General features: G+C 45.9%; 1 protein-coding gene and 1 long non-coding RNA gene across 4 annotated transcripts in view; both read right to left on the bottom strand.

The window, feature by feature from the left end:
- The window catches only part of LOC109305129, a 19,089-nt gene extending 15,814 nt beyond the window's left edge, over nt 1-3,275 (bottom strand). The window contains exon 1 of the long non-coding RNA XR_002099564.1: nt 3,264-3,275. This is a non-coding gene — a long non-coding RNA (uncharacterized LOC109305129). The remainder of the gene's footprint in view (nt 1-3,263) is intronic.
- OXR1 (oxidation resistance 1) overlaps nt 1-8,484 on the bottom strand; it is a 608,937-nt gene that overhangs the window by 481,558 nt on the left and 118,895 nt on the right. The gene's annotated exons all lie outside the window — the stretch shown is intronic.

Below are 8,484 nucleotides of genomic sequence, written 5' to 3'. Positions count from 1 at the left end.
GGGGGGGGGGGGGGGGGGGGGGGGGGATGACAGTGGGCCTGGTCAGGGCCAGCAGGGGAAGCCCAGAATGGGGGGGGAGGGAGGTGGAGGGGGGAGGATTCTTACCTTTCAGTCCTCCAGGCTCCTGCTGGCCCAAATGTACGACTTCTCCAAACTTAAGCTAGCACTAACACCAATCACCATTTGTGCAGCTCACAGTGCAATGTGTAACAAAGCTCTCAGCCACCTTTCAAATGACTGTGTGACCACATCACCAAAATAAGTCTCAAAATCTGGTGGTCGTTTTTTTGTTTTTTGTTTTTTTTCTTTTTTGAAACTCCTCTCAGGAAGCAAGAAGTGGCAAGAAAACTGAAATACCCTCCTGTAGCATTCATTTGTATTTCATTTGAGAGGGACATTTCACGATTTTCTTAAGATTCATAGTCACTATGGTCTCTACATATGGAAACCATTCTGTTGCCATTCTTGCCATAGACCATGTACCCAGACACAACAGTAATGCCTAAAATACCTAACTCCATGTGATGACTGTAGGTGTTGTAGGGCTTGCTGCCACTGCCCTGATCTCGTTTTCCTACAGGCGGTAACAGGGTGGACCTCGGCTTCAGATCACCTGGTCTGCCAGAAAGCTCATCTTATGTTTCTCGTCTGCCATGACTTTGATGATATTATATTGCTAGGAGGCAATGCCCAAGGTGATCCTACCAGATCTCAATCCCTGTTTTCTTCTGTGTGGCTCCAAACCTCCATTTTACCTTGCCCTAGACTCTCCAGATGGCACTCAAAGTTTTCTGCAGCCAGATCTTAACGCTGTGTGTTGGTCTACTGTTCCACCCTCAGCCACCAGGCTGACCATTGGCTTTAGTTAGGCGCACATCCTTCCAGGGGCTGACCCTGGCTTGCACTGAAGTATCCAAAAAAAAACAAAAGCAAAACCCGACTGCTCTCAGTCTCTTTGTCAGACTCAGTCCATGTCCCCTTCACCTGGGGTCAGGCTCCATCCAAATCACAACAACAACAACAACAATCAGTTAATCCAGTCACTGCTCTGCACAGGCCTGCCCCAGCTTATTACTACAGAGAACTCGCAGTCCCAGTGGGGCAAGGATCTAACCTGAAAAAAGCAATTCTTCTGGCGTCTCCCCCAGATCTTCAGTTGTCACTCCACTCCAGGGATTATCAGAAGCCTTGTGTGTGCAGACCTGCACCTGCCTCCTTCTCTGGGTCACACCTGAAGCTTTCTCCCAGGTTTCACAACACTTGCCTGCCAGGATGCTCAGCCACTCCTCTCTCTGCAGCTCACAGGGAATCAACCCCACTCTACCCCTCTCTGGGACCGGAAATACCTCTGAGCAGCCTCCCTCCTCCAATCTGGAACAAGATGCTGCTCCAGAAGTGTGGCGATTTTTTCTCTTCCCTTCCAGTCTCCAGCTGCAGCCCCACCGCCCTACATGCTGTAAGTGTCGCTTACTTTCACTTTCCCTGTCTGTTGCTGCCGGCTGCTTTTCTTCTCCTGACCACCCCCCTACCCCACATGTAAGACACCTAAGCCCTAAGCACAAATCTGAACATAAACCTGTTACTAGTACCTAAAATAATGCCAAATCCATACACTTGGCAAAATTTAACCTTCTACTTAACAGCAAAACTAAAACAAACCACCCTGAATATTTAATTAACACTTAAATAAAATACCATATTTGACTTTATTTGGATGTTCATTGATAAGTTCATATTTCTGTTTAACCTAAGCCATATATAGAATTACTAATAAAAAAAATCTGTCTCCATATATACTGGAACTGTGCTTCCAATCATTATATCCTACAAAAGTGCTGTGAAGTTCTCTCTTGAATCAAGGTAAATCATAGAAAGTTATGTTTGGAAGGGACCTCATGGGTCATCTAGTCTAACCACCTGCTCAAAGGAGGACCATCCCCAACTAGATCATCCCAGCCAAGGCCTTCTCTACCCAGGACTTGAAAACCTCCAAGGATGCAGATTCCACCACCTATCTGGGTAACCTGTTCCAGTGTTTTACTAACCTCCTAGTGAGAAAGTTCTTCCTAATATCAAACCTAAATTTCCCTTGCTGCAACTTGAGACCATTGCTCCTTGTTCTGTCATTTGCTACCACTAAGAACAGTCTAGCTCCATCCTCTTTTGAACCCCTCTTCAGGTAGTTGAAGGCTGCTATTAAATCATCCCACAATCTCCTCTTCTCTAGATTACATAAGCCCAGTTCCCTCAGTCTTTCCTCCTAAGTCATGTCCCCCAGCCGGCTCACCATTTTTGTTGGCTTCCATTGAACTCTTGCTAATTTATTCACATCCTTTCTGTAGAGGGGGATCCAAAACTGAACACAGTACTCCAGATGTGGCCTCATCGGTGCTGAGGGGAATAATCACATCCCTTAACCTACTGGCAACACACATACCAATGCAGCCCAGTATGCTGTTAGCCTTCTTGGCAACAAGGGCACACTGCTGGCTCATATTCAGCTTCTTGTCCACTATAACCCCCAGGTCTTTTTCTACAAAGTTGCTGCTCATCCAATCAGCCCCCAGCCTGTACTGATGCATTGGACTGTTCTGTCCTAAGTGCAGGACTTTGTACTTGTCCTTACTGAACCTCATGAGATTCCTTTTGGCCCAATCCTGCAATGTGTCCAGGTCACTCTGAATCCTAGCCCTACCCTCCAGCATATCTACTGCTCCCCGCAACTTGGTGTCATCTGCAACCTTGCTGAGGGTGCACTCTATGCCATTGTCCAAATTGTTGATGAAGACATTGAACAAAACTGGCTCCAGGACCAACCCCTGAGGCACTCCACTTGATACCAGCTGCCAACTAGATATCAAGCCATTGATTACTACTCTCTGAGCCCGTTGTTCCAGCCAGTTTTGTATCCACCTTACAGTCCATTGATCCAGCCCATACTTCCTTAGCTTCCCTACAAGAATGCTGTGGGAGACCATATCAAAAGTCTTGCTAAAAGTCAAGGTACATAACATCTACCAGTCTCCCCACATCAACTTAACTGTGTGGCTGCAGCACAGTCCTTTCCACCCACCACTGCCGAAAACAGCTGTCCCAATCTCTGCCCGTTTGCTCCCTGCAGGTGTGGACCAGTGTAGTATACTCCTCCTTAGTGGTGTTTCCTGTCTTCCATCCATTATACGCTGCTCTTTTTAGATGTAGGAGGTCCATGAGTTCCCTGTTGAGCCAAGGGGGCTGTTGAGCCCTTTTACCACCTTTCCTACAGGTGGGGATGGACTCCCCTTGTTCTTCTAGGATCACTTCCTTAAGGAGCAACCATTCATCATGAACTCCCCTCCCTGTGAAATCAGGGTCTCTCAGGGCCTGAAGAAGCCTCCTGGGCTTATGAAGGTCAGCTTTCCTAAAGTTGAGGACTACTGCATTGCTAGCAGACTTGCCAGCTTTGCGACAGATACGGAAAGTGATCAACTCATGATCACTGTCACCCAGCTTCCCTTTGATTCTTAGGTCGCTGATTAGATCATCCCCTTTGGCCAGTACCAGGTCCAGCCTCTTGTCGGTCTATAAACTTCTTGGGACAGGTAGAGCTCATCCACACATGTAAGGAAGCTTTGTGACCAATTGGATTTGGCTGAATGCTCATCGCATGAGACGTCCGGGTAATTGAAGTCTCCCATGATGACCATGCACCAAGAGCATGCAGCCTTGGCCACTTCCCTGGCGAATTCTTGGTCAAGCACTTGTTCCTGATTTGGAGATCTGTAGTAGACTCCTACCATTGTATTCCCTTCACTACATTCCCCATGTATTATAATCCAAAGAGTCTCTAGTCATCTTCCTTGGGTGCCAATCTAAGCTTGTAGGGAACATGTAGCTCTCCTTCACATAGCGAACTACACCCCGCCCCTTTTTTCAACACAATCTCTCCTGTACAGGGTATAGCCATTTTATACTGGTGGTCCAGACACAGGAGGAGTCCCATCAGGTCTCTGTGACCCCTATGAAATCATAGTCATTTTTGCTTAGCAGGACCAGTTCCTCCTGTTTATTCCCCAAACTTCTAGCATTAGTATAGAGGCAAGTAAGTGTGCCATTGGAGACCCTAAGCTTCCTTGTACTCACAGAGAACCTCTGTTCCTGAGCTGGGGGAGGAGTGGGTTCCCTTGAGCATCCTAACCTGCTGGTTTTTCAGCTGATGCTTTGCGACCTTGCTCTGGTGGTTGTCCACGTATCCCCCAGTGTGTCTGAGGGCATGTCGAGTTTGTCTGAGCCCAATAACTTCTTGCTCACAGCAGGGGACTGGACTTGATGATATTACAGGTCCCTTCTGGTCTTATGATTCTATAAACCAGAGGCATACCTCAAAATTTTGGTGCCCTTATTGGTGGTGTAAGAGATGCTGAGTGTTCACCCTTCTGTGCACATGGGGCCAATGGTTCGAGTGGACTGCTACTGCAGCATACCCTCTGAGTCAGTGCTTGGTACTTGTGTCTTGCTCACCCACCTCTGGTTACACTACTTAAGTAAAATGTTGTGCAGGGAAGTGTTGCTAATTTCAAACATTTACAGGACGCCTGAAATTACTTTACAGCTACTTCCGTGGGGATATAATGTTTCTAAAACCTATTTACAAAGTTATAAGAGACATAAAGCAAATCAGACTTTTGGCATTTTAGAGCTCTCTGAACAGTTGTTAACCATGTTATCAAAAGCACTGGAGAGAGGTGGTTAGCCATGTTTAGTCTGAAGTCAGTGAGAAGGTAGGTTAGACATGCAGTTTTACTGACTAATCAAACATAGTGTGTATAGACATCAAGAGTGTGCACAAGCTTTTGTGAACCCCAGTTCACTATTTCAGACTAACTCAAAAAAACTAGCTATAAAAGCTTCTAGTATCCCCGTGCATAGCTTTCTCAATATCAGTAGCCTAATTTTTATGTAAATATCTCATACCACTGTGTTACATACTTTGGTCACATGAATTATGGAAAAGCTTGCGACAGCGCACACATTTCTAGGAGAGATCATGTGGCATTTAGACTGCTCATTTGCAAGGTACTTACAACATTCTCTCAACATTCCCTTACATTCTCATTTTCATTAGAGCTGCTCATTCAGTAGTGCAACTGGCAAGTTGCTTATTTCACACATCAATAGCATGCCAAAAATTATTATTGAGTTTATATATTTGATCAAGCATTTGCATCTAGGAGAAAAAAACTCCAACTGCATTTATAATGACTACAAAAATTCTGATCTTATTCATTTTCTAGTAATTTATTATAAATTGTGGTGTCAGATAGAGCCAAAAACAATCACCTACATTTTTTTTAATCACAGTGGACATTCGATTTCAGCAATATTATCTAAATCTGTCTCTAACTGCCATTCACAAGGTTATAAAGTGGCCCTCAAAAACAGGCCAGCTATGCAGACATGATTAAAATAGCTGTCTCAGAACACCCATTTGCAGTTGAAGGGATTTTTTTACTACTTCACCTGAAGCAATATATACCAGCTCAACAAATACAACTCTAACTCTGACTGATGCCAAAAATTTGGCTGGATACAGCAACTGTTCATCTTCAAAGGCAATCATCCCACACTGCAAACATGAAAAACAGTATACATGTTTTGCATTACTTCACAAATAGCTGAACCTGACATTATACTCACTGATAGCTCTCTTTGAATCTTTAGTATGCCATACAAGAAAGCAATCATGAATACTTTTAATACAGTTGTTTAAACAACACCATCAGCATCTTCCTTTTTAATTAAAAAAGTTCAATTTTAGGTGGGTGCTCAGAAGAAACATGTTACAACACAGAAATAAAGGGTATATGCTTAAAACATTTCACTTGTGAAATCTTTTATTTGAAATAAAATAATGACAATGGGCAGTATGATAACAATGGGGCTCCTGATGGACATTGCACTTAAGATGTGATTAACTGGTTAATCATGTTTTAAGTAATGACCTGACCACACATTTGGTCAATTAATCACAGGATAAAATGACAAGCCAGCCACAAAGTTGTTACATAAAATGAGTAATAACTTTGGGACTGGTTCCTATCACACCTTTAATCGAACACGTGGCCAATGCCTCTGGAACACACAGGACTCCTTGGGCATTTATACACATACCTTTGTGCGCTCCAACGCACTGGAAATCCAGTGCGGAGCCTGCAAAGCACACAAGTCCGCCGAGCACGTGAACTGATGCGCCCAGCGCTGCGTCACATGCATGTGTACAAATGTCCTTTGTTCCCTCAACTGGGAGCCCCACCAGCTGATCAGAGCTCCCAGCCACAGGAATGTACCCTGCACTTCTGCGACTGGGAACCATCTAATCAGGGCTCCCAAGTAGGAGAACAGAGACACGCTTACTACTTGGCAGTGCAAGGGGAGTTTAGGATCAGGCTTCTCCTGCACCAGCAGTATGGTGCAATGGAGCTGATACAGGGTCTCATGTGTGATCGCAGATGTCACACGACAGGAAGCAAGATTGGTAGCATTCTGTATCAGATCCCACTGCACCTTTACTTTAACATCTGTCAGGGGCCTGGAAGTCATAACTAGGAAATATTTGGGTTTGGGTATGGTGATGATTATAAGTGTTTGGCTATAAACAGACATTGTCCTTGGAGTGGAATTACCTGTTCTGCGATGTGTTGCAGCTCATCCACTTCACTGGGTGACACGGACATTGCTTGATGTTCCACAAGGTCACACCCCTGCTGCTCCTATGGCTGCAAAAGGGGGAGCTGACTCAAGGCACCACAGTGTAGTATGCACGCTCAGCAGAATCCCCTGCCAAGGGATTTCAAGGGCCTGTGAAGCCCTGCAAACACCTGCCCAATGTTGTCCTATTTGCACTGGCATGCTATGAATCAGGATGTAGTAGTTCATATACATGTTGAGGGAATTCCTCATGAGGGAATCTGCAAGTGAGGAACCCAATCAGGCACTCCTAAGCTTTCAGGGGCTTGATCCAGCATGTCCTGGGACTACACCTTCAAGGGAATTCCTAAGGCACACAGGATCAGGGCCCTGAACCCCCAGGACTGTCTGCTTTGAGTGGCTGGAGAGCACAATAGTTCCAGGCTGCCCATTCTCCTACCATGAAGCAAAGACACCCACCACAAAAAAGGCTAAATTTATACTATCTATTGTCCCAGCCACAATGTTGGGCAGTGGTGGTGTGGACTTCAACTTTGTACAATCACAACAATTTTTATGGTGGCACAAAAATAACATCTGCTTTCAGCCTTAGTGCCTTCCAGAAATGGATGCAGGATTTTACAGTGGGGTGCAGTTGCAGCAACTGGTGCTGCAGGGATGGCTTCATGGCTTCAACCCCTGCCTCTAGCCTCCTCCAACCCCTCCCTCCCACTGGGGTGAGCAGAGCATGCCACAGGCGCAGCAGCCAGGAACTTAAGTCCCAAGGAAGGCATGAATTCCCACCCTCCCTTCCACCCAAATGCTCAGATATATGTCTCCTTCCGCTCCCTCTCCACCCTCTGCCTGCCACTGCTGATGTCTGCACCTTCCCAGAGAGGAGGAGAGATCCTGTCCAGCTCCAGCCAGGCTGCAGAGGGGTTGCATTCAACCAGGACCATGGCACCAATGGTAGTGGCTGGAGGGCATATTCCCCTTTCCTACAGCTAGGACTATCTGCATCTGCACAAGAAAGAAAAGAGGATGCAAAAGTCCCTTACGCGGCAGCCCACATCTGCCATCCGAATTGGGATGCAGTGTGTGGCCTTAGAGAATGTGGTGTTTGCAGAACCATTGGTTGCTGCCTTCTTCCAGTATGTAAGGAATGAGTAGGTAAGATTATAGTCAAGAGCTACAGCTCCAAAACCCAGTAAGTCAGATTATGTGCATACTGGAATACTTGGGGTAAGTCTCTATGGTGCAAACAACACTATGTAGCTACCCTGAGCTGGCTTCGGCCAGGCTGGCTCCTATACTGAGGCATTATAGCTGCATTAGTTCAGCTCTGGGCCTGGGCTACTTACTTGTTCTTTTTTTTTTGATACCTCTGTGTAGCACTGCCTTGTTCCATACAGTCATAACCTCTGGGCCTTCTTGCCCATCATCTAGATAGGAGAAGGAATTTGTTATTTGCGTTTTCCTTTCCTATACAGAACTACAGGAGACAGAGGAAAACTGAAGCCAGACTGTGACTTGTGATGCTCTCTACTCCTTGGGCACTCCCCCATTTCTCCTAGGGTTATATACTGACGACCTTCACCATGGTATTTCATAGTTTGTAGGGTCAGAAGGGACCTGAGCAGATCATCAAGTCTGACCCCCTGCCATGGCAGGAAAGAGTACTGGGGTTATATGACCCTGGCAAGGTGTTCATCCAGCCTCCTTTTAAAGACCCCCAAGGTAAGAGCCAGCACAACTTCTCTTGGAAGTTAGTTCCAGATCCTAGCTGCCCTGACAGTGAAGTAGCACCTCCTGATCTCT

The sequence above is a fragment of the Gavialis gangeticus genome, unplaced genomic scaffold, assembly GCF_001723915.1.
Source record: "Gavialis gangeticus isolate Ggan-Ray unplaced genomic scaffold, GavGan_comp1, whole genome shotgun sequence".
Taxonomy (NCBI): Eukaryota; Metazoa; Chordata; order Crocodylia; family Gavialidae; genus Gavialis; species Gavialis gangeticus.
The sequence above is the reverse complement of the archived record's forward strand: the minus strand, read 5'-3'. Positions and strand labels throughout refer to the sequence as shown.